The following is a 19,117-nucleotide window of genomic DNA, read 5'->3' as shown; positions in this document are numbered from 1 at the left end:
GCACTACCGGGATTCGAACTTTCGACCCCTCGCTGCGCAGCACGCTGCCTTAAACAACTCGGCCACGCGCCTCCGGCTGTTTAGCATAACAACGGCGAGCTATTTAATACACCATTTAACGCTAACGGCACGCAGAGCTCGGAGGTGCTTCAGTATATGTAGTATACCCGAACGGCGCACTTAAAGGGACACTAAAGGCAAATATTAAGTCGACGTTGATTGTCGAAATAGCAGTCCAGAAACCTCGTAGTGCTACTTTTATGCCAAGGAAGTGCTTATTTTGAAATAAAATCACGTTTTAGTGGTCCGCATCGCGTTAGCGCACTTCAAATCACCCGCCTGAAATCAGACTTTCATACGTCACTGCTGCCGTGCCCAACGTTGCCCGCCTTACTGCGCGGCCATCGACACTAGTAGCAGCAGAGCGAAAGTAGTGGGACCCACAGCAGCAACAACGGCCATCGAAGCCATCGAAGCTTGCCGCAATCGCCGCAATGGATGTGGACGGAGAACTTGACAACGAGACATTGGCTCGCGACGCTGGGCTCCAATTCAGCGACTAAGCCACTTCGAGCGTAAGGGTTCATTCCGCGGCACCCAGTGAAAAGACACATCGGTTTCCTTGCTGCAGCACTGGCGTTGTGCACCATTTGGGCATCCGGCAACATCACATCCATACAGCATTTTGTCGAACTTCCTGTCAGAGCGACTTTCACGAGCATGCAAAACACACGCGGCTGTACACGATACTGAAACTACCACTAAGACGCGACCGCGTGAGCGAAGCAGGGCGCCGACGAAGCGCAGTTCGGCGAAAACGGAACCTTTGAACCACGCGCGCCGTTCTCCATGGCAACGCCACAGAGGTTCTTTTTAGGGGCGGAGCTCCTCATAGCATCACCTGGCCGGTCGTCGCTCCGTCCGGCGTTCCCCCGCCGTCGCGTCTCCCCTATCATTCAATAGATGGCCCTGTCCCATAGAGATGCATGGAAACTGCAGTTGGGTGACGATATACTAGATGGCGCTGTCCCATAGAGATGTGTGCAATATGGCGGTTGGGTGAATGCACGATAGATGGCGTTATAGGTGCCGCTGCTCTCAGACTGGCTGCTGCGCCCGTTATCTCTCATTGTTCTTGACCGTCGCCGTACGTGGAGGAGTGCGCTTGCCGGATCGTGCTGCTTAGTGGACCATGGACGACGAGGAGCGCCGGGTGCGGAAGGCCGCTGCATCTCGTGCTCGTCGGCAGGATCCCGAGGTGCGAGCTCGAGAGGCTGCCGCCAAGCGAGCGCAGCAGTAATCAAAGCGGCGTATCGCTTTGATTACTGCTGGGCAAAAGCACTGAACATTTCACGGTGTAACCATGATTGCTTCAGGAGCTTCGCCCAAGCTCTTCATCATTCACCCGTGGATATGCTGTAATTTTTTTCCATGAATCAAATGGAAACGAACAAACAGCATTTTATTAAGTCTTTTGGTACACGGAAGGTTCTGTTTTTATTGCTGCTAGTTTGATTTCTAGTGATTTACTGTAGGCAACGATACGAGAAACAGCGCGAAACACGGGACAGCGAAAGAGACGGACCAAACGCTGTCTTACAACCAAGGTTTTATTCCGTACATAGGGGTATATATAGCACACACAACATGAAAGGAAGGAGAGGAGAACAGTGACGTGGAACTTTGTTCACGAATTCTATGAGAGCTTCTGAAAAAAACGTAAAAAGCCATCATTCACTAGACAGATAGGCAATTTCCCTGGTGAGGAGCGCTAACGAAGGCACACTCACGCACATATCACCTTTTTTGTCAATGCAAAATGCCTCATAAATCTGATGTGCTCGTTGATCACTGTATCGCCGAAGTATCTTACATTGATCGAACATTGCATGACAGCCGCATACGGAGCTGTGCGCAGCTAGGCGGCTGCCCACAGAACCCCCATTAGATTGCGGTGTTCCCTGAGGCGGTCATTTAAACACCGGCCAGTTTGACCGATGTAGCAGCGACCTCATGAGAAGGGGATTTCGTATACCGCGTTACGACAGCATTCAACAAACTTTTTGGCGTGTTTCTTATCACACACGCGAGGCCCTCTGTCTTCTCTGTTCACCTGATTGCACATGCCAGAGAACTTATTTTTTGCTGAAAAGACAACTCTGACGGCTGCTTTTTGTGCTACTTTTTTTAAACAATGCGACACCCCATGCAAATACGGAATTACCGCTGTTTTTGAAAGTGGGCTCTTTTGCTGACGACTAATCAGTTTTTTTGGCTGTTTTAAGCCTTCTAGAAGACCTTCGGCAATGGAACACAGTAGGTTGTCCGGGTAGCCTGCCATGCGCGGTCTGCGCACCTGCGAGTCAAAGCTAGTGCACATTGTGTGATGGCATGATCGCGTCAACGCTGCCCCTAGACAAGATTTTGCAATCGCTCGCTTTTGCAAACAGCAGTAATTCCGTATTTGCATAGGGTGTCGCATTGTTTAAAAAAAGTAGCACAAAAAGCAGGCATCAGAGTTGTCTTTTCAGCAAAAAATAAGTTCTCTGGGATGTGCAATCAGGTGAACAGAGAAGACAGAGGGCCTCGCGTGTGTGATAAGAAACACGCCAAAAAGTTTGTTGAATGCTGTCGTAACGCGGTATACGAAATCCCCCTCTCATGCGGTCGCTGCTACATCGGTCAAACTGGCCGGTGTGTAAATGACCGCCTCAGGGAACACCGCAATTTAATGGGGGGTTCTGTGGGAAGCCGCCTAGCTGCGCACAGCTCCGTATGCGGCTGTCATGCAATGTTCGATCAATGTAAGATACTTCGGCGATACAGTGATCAACGAGCACGTGAGATTTATGAGGCATTTTGCATTGACAAAAAAGGTGATATGTGCGTGAGTGCGCCTTCGTTAGCGCTCCTCACCAGGGAAATTGCCTATCTGTCTAGTGAATGATGGCTTTTTACGTTTTTTTTTCAGAAGCTCTCATAGAATTCGTGAACAAAGTTCCACGTCACTGTTCTCCTCTCCCTCCTTTCATGTTGCGTGTGCGATATATACCCCCATGTACGGAAGAAAGCCTTGGTTGTAAGACAGCGCTTGGTCCTTCTTTTTCACTGTCCCCTGTTTCGAGCTGTTTCTCGTATCGTTGAACATGTACCAACCGGCCCAAATACGCACCTTAGTATTGTAGGCAGAGTCTCATACGTCATCGGGATCACTTCGAAAATGTCCCACTCGTGGCGCTCATCGCGTGATACATTTAGTTTAATTTCTCGGTAAATAGGGCACTGCTGTTCATAATACTGCCGTTTTAGATGCTTTCACTCTGACATAAATTGTTATTTGCCTTTAGTGTCCCTTTAAAGCAACGCTCCTACATTTTTTTTCACACGCGCACTAAAAGGTGGCCCCTTTTTGTAGCCACTGACGATGTAAAACGCCGAGTAAACGATGCGTCTAACGCCACCATGCGGCAGGAGACGCGGAAGGGTCACTCCACGCGCCGCAGTTTCAAAGAAAAAGAAGTCTAAGAGCGTTGGGTTATAGCGCCTTGCTCAAACACGAAGAAGTAAAGGCCCGAACGCACGTACGCGTTGCAGCGTGTGAGCGCGTGACCTTTTGACGCGGCGGCGCGCCGTTCCCTATTGGGAGAGAGGGCGTGCGGCCATAGGCGTGCGCACAGGGGGGGGGGGGGGGGGGCAGGGGGGGCGGCCGCCCCCCCTAGTCACCTAAGAGGGGGGGGGGGGCGCAAAATCTGCACCGTACATTGACCCTTCTAGTCACCTAAGAGGGGGGGGGCGCAAAATCTGCCCCATACATTGACTTAGAAGGGTGAGGGGGCGCTGCGACGACCCTTTGCCCCACCCCACCCCTAATGAAGAACCCTGCGCACGCCTATGCGTGCGGCTACGCGAAGCTGCCCGCCCTCTCTCTCCAAAGGGAGAGCGCGTGGCGCCGCGTCAAAAAGCCACGCGCTGACACGCTGCGACGTGTACGTGTGTTCAGGCCTTAACAACCGCAAGAGTTAATTCGCGCTCATCCTGTGTGTACCTGTGCGTTCTTTTCGAGTGTCCTTCCTTGTGTTTGAGCAGTGCGCTGCAAGTGTCGAGCTGTGACCGTTAGTTCGCTGTCGTCCTGTGTGTGTTCTTTTCGCCAGTCCTTTGCGCTCGAGCGGCACGTTGCAAGTACTGAGCTGCTTGCCGTTCTTCGTGTGACATTCTACTTTTTGTAGCGTTAGCTACACTTGCCTAGCCAAAGCAGGTTTCGCGGGGGTCATCATGAGCCGTGCTGCGCATGCGCTCGCGACTCGCCGCTGCTGCTCTGCGCATTCGAGAGGGGTGACGTCGTAGCTCTTCCTATGAAACGCGGGCTAGACATGCCGAAATTCTCTCCTGCGCAACGCCGCGATGAGCTCGAGCGCATGCGCGTCCCCTCCCCTCCTCTCTCCTCTCCTACGCTGCCCCCTCTCGCCCGCCTGTCGACCGCGTTCCCCGCTCGCCCTGTGAGAATTAACGGCCAGGCTAGATGGAAGATACGTCGCGCGTAGCGTCGCTCTTCGCGTTCCACGACGCAAGCTCGGTAGCATGCCCAACGAACGCCAACGGAACGCGATCGTGCAAGTGCTCCGGCTTCGCATCTACTCATGGTCCCCTTTAGCGGGAGATGGTGTATCTGACAGTGCGCTGGTGCCGCTTGATAGCGCCTCTGACTGGCGTTTGCAGGTGGGTAACGCCATGGAGAAGGAAAGCGCAAATGCTGCTCAACAGCGCAGTTGAGCCGAGAAGCTTATGTCATCGGATCCCGAAGTAGTTGCCTGGCAATTAGCGCTTCAGCGTAAGAAGAATGAACAGAGGAACGCTAAACGTGCTGCGGAAAGCTAAACGTGCTGCGGAAATCTGGAAAGCTCAGAATAATCAGCTGAACCTTTGCTAACGCTACGTATATCCTGGCATAGCCGAGCTAAGCCACTGCAAATTTTCTTTTTGCTGTCGCATTCATTGCTTCGCCGTTGCGGCGAAACTGTGACTTTTTCATTTTCCCTTTACGCATTAATTACGTGTAATTGCCCAGCATTTTAATTATTCGCTGAAGACACAAAGTAGGACCGCAGATTTCTAGAACACCTTCAGAAATCACCGAATGAATTGTTTCCTGTGCAATACGTCTCATGTAGTCATTTTTACCGCGTTGGAAAGAAAGCCCCAGGAAATATGAAAAAAAAGGAGACGTGCCGGAGCGCGTGAGCACTGCTATAGTGCTGCTCAAGCGTGCAATCAGTGAACCAGGTCGCCTGCAGACTTTTATGAGCGCTTTACTGTCTCGGCAACGCTCGACCGGCAGCACGCATTTGCGCCATCAAGGGACCACAAAACTTGTAGGACACTTGCCTGCAAGAGTAGCACACGATAGCACAATCGGGCCCCATCCGCATCGCCTTCTGAATCGCTAGCGTGGCTTCGCTTCTGGATAGACACCTCAACCGCGTCGAAGAAAAGGAAGCCTGTACGCGTAAGCGTGGCCGTTTTAAACGATCCCAGAATGTCGACTGCTAGTACAGTTGCGACGTGCCCACGACATCGTAATTCTTCCGTAAGGCAGAACGCGCATTGTTGATGCTGATAATGATGCTTATTTTTTCCCTCGGTCTTTGTGGGTCTTTAAAAAGCTCGTTGCGCAGTCCACATGTTTTGACGCAATGACACCCCTCTCCCGCTTAATGCGCACCACGTCTTTTTCCTCAAACAGTTTCAAGCAGTGGCGTCGCTCGATGGTAGTACACCTGCTTGCCACGCGGGAGGACTGGGCTCTATTCTCACTCTTAGTCGACGCTTTCATGTCCGGGGTCGGCGTAGAACGGATCACGTGGCCTTTGGTCTTGCAGTGTGGCGAGAGTAAGGCTCGACAGGAAGGGAAGGGCTGCGCCCTGCTGCGAGAGGCGCGAGCGTGCAGCGATATGCGAGGGAGGCGGAAGTCGAGCGGTGAACACAGGGTGACGGTGAGGCGTGTAGTGTAGTGTAAAATAGCGCGTTCAGGAGCTTGCGCTTTCAGAATGGCGAAGCTTCCTCGCTCTCCCCATGAAGAAGCCACCCGACGTGAGCGAGAACACGGGCATGTCGACTAGCCGAGCCAACCGCGATGTTCGCGCAAGAGAGGCCGAAGCCAAGCGCCAGCGAACGGAACACTTGAAAAACATACGAGTACGATATAGCCCGATGAATGAGGGGCATAAGCTTCGCGGTTTCGACAGTGTTCGCCAAGTGGAGCTGGCTGGACATTTTTATTTGAATCTCGAATTTCCGCTCACGGGCAGCACGGCCGTATTGCGCTCACGACCAACGACCGAGTTATAGAATTTCTGCGAAAGGAGCTCTTTAGCGCTATTCGGTTCAAAGCCGAGGTGACGCAACCTGTCGCTTCGCCGTGGCCACCGTCACGCTGCAGGCGGCCTAGTGCGGTACCAGATTGAGGCACGAAACAAAACACAGGTAACACCGCCGGTCCGACACTCGCATGGCTCGAGCGTTTTAACCCCGCACTCTTCTGCTTCCATCACAGCTCCCCCCCCGCTCCCCTTGGCCGCATACCTCTGAAGGTATTTTGTTCTACACTCGTAGTATAATGTTGTAATGAGGCTTGTACACACGAAAGTGAAAATCTTGATCACAACCGCAACACATTTGTGCACCTTACTGACAATAGACGCCGCCAGCTGTGTATCTACACCTCAGGCTCCAGAAATATTCCCTGCTCAAGGAGTTTTCATCACTTGAAGCCTTTCGTTCCACTTGTGCCTTACTCCAATTACTCTGTCCGTGTCTTATAGAGCACTACACACCTAAGCACACTCGAAAATGTTTCCCACTGTCTGAATTGCGTCGACCTAAGATGGTGAGCGAATAGACTGCATATATGGGGGATTGTAAGAAGATATAACCATAAATACCCGTTTCTTCACATATTAGGGAGCTGTTCGGCGGGTGTTGAATTTGCGTAGCTACACGATAAAAATCCTTTGTCAGCGGGACATGCGCGACGCTCTCGCGTGAACAGTATACCTGACATTTTATTTTATACGCCGTAGGTGCCGGCGTTCCGTTCTTTTTGCAAAGTGATGCAAGAATCTATGCCGGAGCACGTTTTTATCACATATTTCAGCTGCGTGAAGCTGAACAAAGTCACCGACCTGGTGCTGAGCCGTCGTAGTGGAAATTCTTGAGCACCAGCGTCCGCTTGTCGTCAACAATGATAGCGTCGGCACGGGTGTTGTGAGCGCCGCTGATGTGAGCCGCTACGATTGCTGGTCGCGGGTAGTCCACATTACTTGTGATGTCCACGTGAGCGAAGCTCGTCTGCGAAGCATGTTAGGCCCAAGTTTGAACGTCTGCGTTCGCTAGTCCATGAACAAAAAACAAGAAAGCAGGGTGTTGAAGAGAAAATATCCTTTCACTGAAAACTCGTTTCCTTGAAAAAGGTGACAATGAAAGAACATTTTTGAGAATTTTTACCAGCCCAGCATAAGGTAGGGCGAAGTTGGTAACTGAAAGCACTGGTTGGTGTCATCAGAATTTCTCACTATGCGTTCTATCAAAGAAGAGAGAATTTGTTCGCACATAAACAAGTGGCGCCAGGTTCTCGGGAAGTGAAAGGCAGCCGCCGGAGAGATATACCACGGTTAATAAGCGTTGCACTCATCGATAGAACGCCCGCCGAGCACACGCCAGAGAGCAACCCACTTACAATTGCTTCAGTGAAAAGTGTCATTGATTAGAGCAGCCAATGATTGCCCCCAGAAATTAACTGCGGAAAAAGTAATAAATTCGTTGCGCGTTACTTTATTTTTTCTTTTGTGTCACGAAGGTATTTGTCTAAGTCAAAGATCGTTTATGAGATGATGTTGCCTCACGTGGCACGGCCCAGATTTGAAGAAAGTATCACACTTTGGCAACACCATGCCTCGTACCAGGAACCTCGGGCCCAGGAGAGGTATACTGAACAAAATATGAAAAAAAAAGAAATTACGGAAGCCTTGAGATCGGACTTGGAAGGCGAGACTGCTTCGATACACAAAGTTTAGTTCCCATGTTTTTAAACAGGTGGCTCTATTTTTTGGAGTCAGCGCGATGGCGTGAAGCCGCCGCGTCACCGGTCTCCCGTGCTGCCATTAGCTGTGGCTAAACGACGGTGCGAGCGCCGGACTTGCGTCGGAAGCACGGATGGCCGGCCGGTTTCCGACGTATACAACGTCATTTTGTCGCTATTGGGAGCTGATAGTTGGGCACTTTGAAACGCAAATAAGGCGAACACAAAAGAAGACACGAGACGCCAACTACCAACAAATGTTTATTTTTCGTGAACTGGTATAGCGCATCACGGAAATGAGGAAACGGCCGAGCCGGCCAACGAAAGGACAGAGCGCTAACTTCCAAATGGATTTTATTGGCATAGTGCATCACATATATCGTCCTCCGCAAGCAAGCAATAGCACCTGATAGTCGGAACGGACATGAAAGTTTCATAAATGGTTCGGCTGATTAAGAAACATTTCATGTCTAGACAAGGCCAAGGATGGAGAGTAACACATGCTGACAGCCCTTGCTATAGAAATGCTTTTGGTGTAGCGCGACACGGACACGAGAAGGCACACAGTAACCAACAAGCACACCCTCATCGACTTGCTATAGAATGCACTTGTATCGTTTACCGCGTGATTTGTGACGGGTGCTTTTCGAGCATTTCACATTGCTCAAACTCTGGCGAACACCCACAGTCGCGCCAATGGATTCCTATGTGACCCTGGATTGATGTGTGCATGTTATAATAATGACCTGTTAGCCTTTCATTAAGGCAGCACCCCGTCTGGCGTATATACCGTAAAATCCCGAGCAAGCGCCCCCCCCCCCTTTCATCGGGAGATTTCAAATATGCGGCACCTTGTCCCCTTTCACCATTTTCACTATTTCAGTCACTGCTTTTATTCGCTCGACGAGGGAAATGAAAACACTGAGGGATGCGTATTCAATAAATCACTTCATTGGAAGCACGAGTGTGCATTCTTTCTACTGGCTCTTCCGCCGCCATCTTGAGTCCCCTGCAAGAGCGCCAGCTGACACGATGCGTAGGCAGTGTGCGCGCGTGTGGTTCGCGGCGAAGGTTAATGGCAAGCGCGGTGGCGATAACCACTTTGTTTCAATTGTGACCAAAACTGTTCCTTCTACAAATATATGTTTCCTCTTCCTGAATTTGGAAGCAGCGGCTGCACTCCGTCCTTAAGCTAGAAGGCGAGAACTCCACTACTTTAATGACACTACTTTTGCGGAGCGACCTCATCAGCAGTCGGTGGATCATGTGCAAGGCTTATGGACTGGGGTGAGACACGACCCGATGCACACACACCACTACAGTCGAACCCGGGTATATCGAACTCGCCAAAAAACGTTTATTAGTTCGATATATGGCATAATTCGATATAGGCCCGCTATAGGATTTTGACACAAAGGCACATAATAAGAAAAGTACTTTATTAATATGGTGGCTTACTTGCGTGCCCTACTTTGGAACAAAATAGTCCTGGATTTTCTTCTGTGTCAACGACTTCGCTGCCTACGACAGCACACACGGCTCCACGTTGTCCAACGAGTCGGAGCAGCTGAGGCTGCAACCTTCCACATTCACGCAATAGCGCCGGACCAACGCAAGTGCACTAATCACTTCGGAGGATGTAGGTAATGGGCCATCGTCAATTTCCTTATTGTTGTCGCTTTGGCTCGTGGTCGGCACGACGTCTGCAACGTAGTCCTCATCTTGTAGCTCACCCATGATGGCGACATCATCGTCCGCACTGACGAACTCGTCGAATGTCGATCCGTCGATAGCTCCCGGGAACTCTGCCAGCTCGCTCCAAACTTCGGCGGAAACACCTGCGGTGTTTTCAGTGCTGTCATCGGAATTTGGGGTGTCATCACCAGGCATGCGGAAGCCGGCACGCCTAAAGCAGTTCTGGATCGTCTCCTTCGTGACATCTGCCCACGATCTACTCAACATAGAAAGAGCTCCGAGCAAGTCGATCTTAAGCTCCCTGCCGACACGAAGCTTCACAGAGCACCAACAGGCAACACCACCAGCACGGACCACGCCGAATGAGGACTCGAGGAAAACAGGCAGGACCAGGCACACAAGCATAAAGAAAGAAAAAATGGCGCTCACTTCTACCGCCTCTGTACTATAGTGTACTAGAACAATTTCCTAGTGACGCGTCCGGGAAGGAGCGCGCGTGCCCGTTTGTGTAGACGCCACCAGGTGCCGCCGCTGCGCCTTTTTCTAGTAGACCGGCCGCTGTCTCCCAGTGCGTTTGACGTTGTCCGAGTTTGTAGGCGTTCCTTATGCAACGGATTCTTTTATTACAGCACAAAAAGACTGTATTTACTGTAGTATAGTCTAAAGAAAGTTTCTGAAAACCACGTCAACACACTAGTGTCGACGACGTCGTCTGCTAGCGTAAAGGCTGCAGACCGGCGGATTCATTGCAGTTCGGGACATCGCCTCTGCAGTATGTATTCGCAACTTTTATCATACATTGCACAAACCCAGCATGTATGGACCTGTTTTTCTTCTATGGCGCAATATCTATCACATTTATATCGCGTGCTGGTCACAAACTACACAAAAGTGCACAGCAACGTCTGCGCTGCGTTCCTATGCCAGAAGGCGTACAAATAAATAAAGGCATCGACAGACACACATTTATTGTGATAAAGTTTTTGTACTTTGTTATCGGTTACAGAACCGCATCTAAACAAAATTATTCCAGTGTTTACTTGCACCATTTCACGGCGTACAACGAGACTCTCTTTCTTTTTAGCATTGTACATAGAAGCGTCTGAGAAAAAAAGAAAACAAAAACAAGTCCTCCACCGTCTTTTTTCACAAGTGCTACCACGTTGAAAGTATCCGCCTCGTGCATCGGTATGGTGGCGCCACCGCTCGGCTCCCCTGGTGACTAGCGAGGAGAAAGGAAGATGTGCCCTCTCCCAACCCCCCATAGGATCCCATGCATTTTGAATCAAGTTTGCGATTTCGTTGCGCAAAAACAAACTAGCGCCATCTCTCGACAATACGCCACATCGACGACGCAACACGTCCTCTTGCTTCCACCGACTGGCCATGCTCCAAGCTAACTCCTCTCTCCACTTTCTTTTATTTCTTTCGGTGGCCGTGAGAGCGCGCGCTGTGCACTGTGCTGTAGCGTACCCGACAAGACCGGCTGGGCTCGTCGCGTCTTCCTTGAACGTTGCAACGTTAATATTGTGTTAAGGCGGTGGCCACACGTCGGACGACGAGCCCTGATTTCGTTCAGCTGCCATCTCATCAACGGCAATGTTTCAGACGCCTCAGTTGTGTACTTTTGTCCGTTGGTTGCGGGACAAGATGGCCTCCTGCAAGACCGCGTTTTTCCAAGTCAGCTGTGTGCGTAGTTCTCGGCGTCGTAGAAGTTTGATGACGCGAGGACGTCAACTGGTGCTACATCGTGGGAACCGCTGAAGTGACTGCAAGCTTGACGACATTGTGCCAGAATATTCTAGCGTACTGTACGCGCACGATTGTGCTACACTTAAAATACCGCGCTTGGCCTCGAGCGTCAACCTGGTACGCCTGTGTGCAACAGGCGTGTTGTTATCGTTGTTGCGTCGGTTAATATTGAATTGCAATTGGAATACCGTTTTGGCAAAGGTAAGTGAAGCTGTAAGTAGTTGTTCTGCTATATGCTCGCTACTCCACGAACATTACTTCTAGAATCGCATTTTATTTTGAGCTGCACGTACCAAAGGAGAATCTAGCATACGAGATACATTGCACGCGTGCGCATTTCCTATATAAATCTGAGTAATGCCACGGGTGCGCATTTCCTGTATAAGTCTGAGTAATACCATGCTCAATTTAAAGCGCATGTGTTAGAGGATTGTGGCTTCAATGGTGAAAGTGATTAGATATTCCGAATTATGTGATTGCAATGCAGTTAGAACTTTCTCATATGTTAATACGGTCTGTGAACAAAAAAAAAAACGCTGTGTGAATGTTTGTTGGTCATTTGCTACAGTACTTTCACGCATTATTATGCAGCTGTGTGACGGCTGTTAAAACGTTCAGCAAGTTAGATTTTGGTTTTCTTGGCCTAGTTGAGTGCTACGAGTGTTGGGCGAAGATAAAATCGCGTGTCTTTTGTGCGTTTCTTAAGCAGGCATACAGCCGTAATAGTCATTGTTGTACTGTTTGGGGTGTTCAATAAAACAAGAATGCTGTTTTGTACTGCAACAATTTTTATTTCATCTGTGTTAACAGATCACGCAAACAACTTGGACACATGCACGTAAGAAACGTACGCAGTGCATCGCGCGCACGCATTAAAAAACGGGCCTGTCATTTTAAAACAAATAATATAGAACAATGGACGTAACAGACGGCATGGTTGTCTAGTGGAGCAGCGTCGGCAGTACAAATATCAAACCAGAATGAAACATGAATAGAAAAACGGAGAGTAACAGGCGCTTTACCCACGGCTTCTCTGAGCCGCGCAGATCCACCTATCGCCACCGTCCGCCGTTGGTGGCGCCACCAGTACCACTGAAAGCAGCAGCGCACGAGGCGGATAGCGTCGCACTACAGACGAACGAAGTAAGCAGTCGCAAAGCGCGTCCGAAGTCCGAACCGGCCCAAACCAGCCCGAACCGGCTCGGCGACTAGAAAAAGGCGCAGCAACGCCACCAGTGGCGTCTACTGGCGTTTGCTTCAACCGGCCTATTGTCCCTCCCTCGAGAACGCGCCACTAGGAGAATATTCTAGTACACTATACTCTGTACCTCGGAGAAAGCACGACGGCCTCTGATTGGCTGTAAGCGCTGCGAGCGGGCCAGGATCATTTCTTGCAGGGGGGTGTTCGCCCGTGCACAACCGGGTCTAAACCACTTTTTCTAGGGTGGCGCCGGCAGTTTTCCCGGCACTGCGAGGGAAAGCCAACTTGCTGGGGCACTTTTGAGGCACATGGAGTTTCATATATCGGTTGTCGTTGCTATTTTCGTTCGATGTAACAGTAACTTTTGCTATATATTCTCAATGTAAATTTACCGTGTTTAGAAATTGTTCGATATACGGGATAATTTGATATAAACGGGTTCGATATAGTCGGGCTCGACTGTATTAGATATGTATGCGCAGTCATTAGAAGACACGACAGTGGACTTGAGGTAAAACGACTGACGGTTTAAGAGGTAGTAAGTTTTAAGTCTGGTCAGTTGGTACATAACGCTGAGAGAACGAACAAGTCAAAACGACGAAGGACCCGCCGCGGTGGTCTAGTGGTTATGCATCGAAGAAATGGAAGTAGTGCCGACACGGTTGTCTCCCGGCATGCTGATATACGATAGGCTTTGAGGATCCTTGGAACAGGCGGGGGCAGGTTGGAACGAGACACCCTCGAAGCCGATCATATCAGACAACTGTGTCAGCACTACTTCCATTTCTTTGATGCGGAAGGAAGTCTGGTTGGTCTCAGTTTGAACAGAGCAGCTGCTCATGGAGAAAAGGTCACCATCACGCGCTCCCTCCGCTCCCGCGGGAATTTATCCGACGCGCGATGAAATAACCCTGATTGGCCAATAACTGGCGCAGAGAATGAAAGAGAGAATAAGCAGGGAAATCTGGGCTAGTTCGTTTTCGATCCGCTTACCGCGCACGAAAAGACGAGGACGCAGACACGAGCGCTGGCTCTCGACTAAAGTTTATTGGAAGGTAGGACACGAATAAATACATACAGAGGCCAACCGGCTATCGACATAGCAACTGCGCGTTTGCACTAGAGTCATCCAGGTGATAACCAAATTCCTTAGAGCACGTGGAACACATACGTGCGTCAAAAAACATACATACAAAACAAGACCAAATCACAAACAAACGTGTGGCGCAACCTAATCCGGCGCTAGTCAACACAAGTTACAATTAATAAATTGTACCTCCTTTTTGATAAGGGCAACCGACGGTTGGATAATACACCTTTCACCTTCTCTGTCGATGAACAAGGCCTCAATAACCTCTCTCCCTTTCTGATCCTTAAGCCGGAACAAACAAACTGTGTCCCCCGCCATCGGTTCGCAACCACATTCTCTGCAGTGCGAAGGCAGGTGAAAACCGCCTGCAGTCCTCAACGATGGCAAATGCTATCTCAATCTAATATTTAGACATCGTCCGGTTTTGCCTATATAAACACGCCCGCATGACAACGGAAATCTGTATACAACACTTGATTTGCATCTAATGTATCTGTCTGACGCAGAACTCCAGTTCTTGGACAATAAATTCAGATTTAAGAAGGACCACTTGTGGTGGTTATATAAGCCACGCTCTGTAAAGGCCATTTTGAACTTTTTCTCTGGCCATTCTAAGACGATGAAATCCGGTATCGTGTACGTGGAACTGCGCGCCGTGTTCCAAAAAACGTGTAATCATTCCCTCAAGGAGAGTTTCCTGAGCCAGATAGGAAAATTGCAGATGGCTGGCTATCCGGAAACGGAAATCGTGAGAGCCTGCTATAATCTGATCAAGTGGGTTAAGCCTGCCAATAAGGCAGAGAAGACAACAGAGCAACTGCGCAAGGAAAATAGGCTGGTGGTTGCACCTTATGTACACCAGTTTTCGCACTGCCTGAAGAATGTAGGAAACAGATATGGGGTGCGCGTGGCCTTGTCTGCCTGTAATAAACTTGCGACTATCTGCTCACGGTTGCGTAAGAAACTATTGGGTGTTGGTAAGGCTTGTAATTCTCGTTCCGAGAAGCAGAAAGATAGATACATTAGATGCAAGTCAGGTGTTGTATTAGTCCCGAGAACGAACACTGGCGGCGCGGCAGTCGCGGCGATGTGACGTCACGGCAAGGACTCGCTTGCTCCGCGGCCGAAGATCGCCTTTTTCTGCGCCCGCCGCGTACCCGCTCTTTCGCGATACGGTGGTGATTACTGCTCATTCTTGCGATGCAAATCTCCCAAGGGGGAAGGTAGAAGTTTACACTACTAGCGAAAGTTTAGTAAGCTGTATAAAGTTTGGATAATATAGCTTATAAGGGGCGAATGCCCGCTCTAACGGAAGCTTCACCGTGAAAATGGTTATGCACGAGAGCAAGACATTCGTTGTTTTCACCGCGTACTCCAAGACATCGGTGCTAAATAATTTACGCTAATGGTTCTAACTTCATTACAACTTGGCGTAGACTCTATCCACGGTTAGAACACGCGTCCCGAAGATTACAAATTAAATTAGGACGTTTTCAATTCACTAACTACATAGCGGTTTATCGTACAAGTTATTTATGCCTTTACAGACATAACTTACAAATTCTAGGTGATTCTAGGTGATTTAACAGAATTGCGCTTTCTGCTACAGAAGACTTTAAATGAATCTGTCTATCGTAAAGAATCACTTAATACATCCGGGAAATTAAACAAAACGATACTGCCACGCACACAATAGTTTCGGAAGTTCTGAGGTGTTAGTATACTTGGATTATGTCAACATTTCTTCTCAACATTTGTCTGAGATTATGTGGCCGTGTACCCTGATTTGCATGAACTGCTGGTCCGATCAAACACCGGGTCACGAGCGGTAGTGTTAAATTCTCGTGGGAGCACCGTTGATAACAATCGTCTGCAAAACAAACGCCTAAAAGTCGAAATGAGCATTTTGAACTGTTTCGATGGCACTCTCAGTGACGTGGCCCACGTATTAATTGTACGTCCTTCGCCTTAATGAGTCAATTAATGGTCTCGCACGTCATGTCACAAAGGTTCATGATGCTTAGGGGTATATCAAATGCAAAAAAATTTAATTTTTCAGCTGGCTATCTAAACTAGTACTTATACAAGTGTAATAGCGCCGTTGCTACGATGCTGCATGAAGACACAATCTGACAGCAATAAGGAGTTTCCGCAATTAACCTCAACTTTTTATTGCGATAGCAATTATATGGACAGTCTCGGCTGGATTTTGCCGTCGCCGTCGCCGTCGCCGCCGTCATGCACCGTATATGTATAAGTATGTATATATATAAAAAGCCCCAAAGAAAAATAATTCAGAAAAATGCTTCCGAAGCGCGCAATCGAACCAGGGACCTCTTTATCCGCAGCGAGTGGCGCTAGCCACTACGCCACGAAACGCAGATCCTCCACGTAGATAACGGCGAGCGTTATATACACACCCTTTACCGCTGGACGGACTCAGAGACGGCTGCGCTTATAAGCGTTTCTTCATTACCAGCGAGATGGCGTTAGGAGCGCGACAGGCGCATTTAAAAGTCGTCGGCGAGCTCACTCGCTTCTTCTTATACTTGCGCAGGGAGAACCTTGCCCTTCCGCTGTCTGCTCGCGCGGTTTTCTTGTGTTGAGGGGAAGAGGGATATTTCACGCTTTCACCGTGATGTCCGCGCTCATGTTACGGAGCGTACGAAAGCCACTCGAGCTCAAGGGACGCCGCTAAACGAACAAACGGAAGATGAACGCGAACTATCAAGTGTCACAGCTCGACACTTGAAGCACGCTAGTTTCCTTCGCTGCTTCGGCCGCCTTTGCAACAGGAGCGCTGTTCAAACTGAGAGTATCCATTGGCGAGCCTCACTTCAAATAGCATTAGTTTCTTGCTATCGCATTCATTGCTTCGGCCTTGCGGCGAAACTGTGACTTTTTTATGTTATGAAATGAAGCCCCGAAATTATTGCGAGAAAAACGTGAAACTAAACAACATGATGAGTGAGCGAGTACACAAGAAAAACAAACACAGCAACTGGGGCAGTATCCTCGGGCGAGCGCTTTCGAGATATTTTGCGAAGCTCAATACTGCATGCGCTTTCGTAATCATGCGCGAGGCTTGGCACACCGGCAAGAACGCTGTCCGCCGATCGCGGATGCGTCCGATGCAAATAACACTTGTGGAGGCGAAGCCATCATATTTTTTAAAGGAATCGCCCGTGAACAACGCAACCTAATAATGTGAATAAGGTGTCTTGCGTGTGAAGACCACGACATGATTGTGAGACACGCTGCACATTGACCACCTGGAATTGTTTACGTGCTCCTGTATCTAAGCTGAGGAATGTTGCTTTTCACTCCCGTCGGAATGCGGCTGCTGTGGTCGAGAATCAGACTCATCCCCGAAGTTAGCAGCGCGACACAACAAGTCTGATCACCCCTTTCAAAGCGTGCATGACGGCGCACGGGCACCGTTGGGGACTGTGAAGAAAAAATGCATATAACTTTTTGGTCGTTTTACTAGGAACATTATCGATGCTGTTTTCGTCATTCATCTGAAGCTTGAGGCAGGCAAAAAGCGAACGTAAACAGCGAGACAGCGCACGAAGCAAGCGCGTGATATCCCGGCGCGTCACGGCGGGCGTCGAAGAGTCCTTGCCGTGACGTCATCCACGTCGCCCGCCAGGCGGCGCCACCCCAACTTCTCGGGGGCTAATACAGATTGCCGTTGTCATGCGGACGTGTTTATATTGGCCAAACTGGACGATGTGTAAATGTTAGACTGAGAGAGCATTCGTCATCGTTAAGGGCTGCAGGCGGTTTAATAACAATAATATCTGGGGTTTCACGTGCCAAAACCACGGTATGATTATGAGAGACGCCGTAGTGGAGGGCTCCGGAAATTTCGACCACCTGGGGTTCTTTAACGTGCACCTAAATCTAAGTACACGGGCCTCAAACATTTTCCCCTCCATTGAAAATGCAGCCGCCGCGGCCGGGATTCGATCCCGCGACCTTCTGGTCAGCAGTCGAGCACCATAGCCACTAGACCACCGTGGCGGCGCTGCAGGCGGTTTGCATATGCCTTCACACTAAAGAGAATGTGGTTGCGAACCGATGATGGGGGAAACAGTTTGTTTGTTCCAGCTTAAGCATCAGAGAGCGAGGGAGGTAATGGAGGCCTTGTTCATCGACAGAGAAGGTGAAAGGTGTATTATCCATCCGTTCGTTTCCCTTAGCAAAAAGAAGGTGCAATTTCTTAATTGTAACTTTTTTTAGACTACCGCCGGATTAGGTTGCGTCCCACGTTTGTCTGTGAGGTGATCTTCTTTTGTATGTATGTGTTTTGACGCACGTAGGTGTTCCACGTGCCCTGAATAATTTGGTTATCACCTGGATGACTCTGCTGCACACGCGCAGTTGCTATGTCGATAGCCGGTTGGCCTCTGTATGTATTCGTGCCCTACCTTCCAATAAACTTGAGCTGAGAGTCAGCGCTCGTGTCGTCACATCCTTGGTCTGCGTTTTCGTCTTTTCTTGCGCTGTCAGCTGATCGAAAATGAAAGAGAGAAAGAGAGAAAAATAAAGATAGAGAAAGGGAGAAATTCTTGGGGAAAAAGTTTCTTGGCGAGGCCAGATTCGAACCCGAGTATCCACGATCCAAATGCGAGCGTCTTAACCACTCGGCTATCCAGGTACGCTGTCAGAGCATAGCATAGCCTTGTATAGTGTAGTATAGCGAGGGGCTGGCAAAGGAAAGTGAGGGGACGCAGGAGGGAAGAACGAGTACAGAGAGAAATGAAGATTATTTTTTCACCAGGCTCCCTGTACCTCCGCCCCAAGGTGGGTGGCCTCCTCAGTCCAGGTGGCCATGGCTCGCCCCCACCGAGCCATGTTCATCAACCATATAGCTGGTTTTCAGGGTCACCAGCAGAGCCCCCCACTGGTCTTCGAGTTCTTCCCCTGGATCCGTTACATGCTTTTCGTCCACATGGTGCAAGAACGACCCGGATGTACCACCGTCACCAGCCACCAAGCGAAAGAAAGGGCAAGGCGAGAGAATGACCACCCAGAGAGGAAGACATAGAAATATAAAGAAAGACGTGCAATAAAGACAGAGACAGAATGAAAGAAAGAAGGGTAGAAAAAAAAGAGAGCACGCATGTATAGCATAGAATAGCAAGGGGTGGGAAAGAGAGAGGTGAAAACCTAGCCCGGAGGTGCCCACAAGCCTTGCGCAACTTAGTGCCAGCTGCGCTAATTTTTTTAAGTAGCTTCTTTTATCATACTATGCTTTTTAACACTTCATATGCGTTCCTGCTTTTCCTAGAACGATGTG

At 49.5% G+C, this 19,117-nt stretch overlaps 1 protein-coding gene across 1 annotated transcript in view; it reads right to left on the bottom strand.

The window, feature by feature from the left end:
- Positions 1-7,178: 7,178 nt before the first annotated feature.
- LOC119383869 (protein Skeletor, isoforms B/C) overlaps positions 7,179-19,117 on the bottom strand; it is a 302,496-nt gene continuing 290,557 nt past the window's right edge. The window contains exon 10 of the mRNA XM_037652144.2: positions 7,179-7,344. The gene's annotated coding sequence lies outside the window, so the exon portion shown is untranslated. The remainder of the gene's footprint in view (positions 7,345-19,117) is intronic.

The sequence above is a fragment of the Rhipicephalus sanguineus genome, chromosome 1, assembly GCF_013339695.2.
Source record: "Rhipicephalus sanguineus isolate Rsan-2018 chromosome 1, BIME_Rsan_1.4, whole genome shotgun sequence".
NCBI classification, from domain to species: Eukaryota; Metazoa; Arthropoda; class Arachnida; order Ixodida; family Ixodidae; genus Rhipicephalus; species Rhipicephalus sanguineus.
Note: the sequence above shows the minus strand (reverse complement) of the source record. Positions and strands in the feature narration are given on the sequence as shown.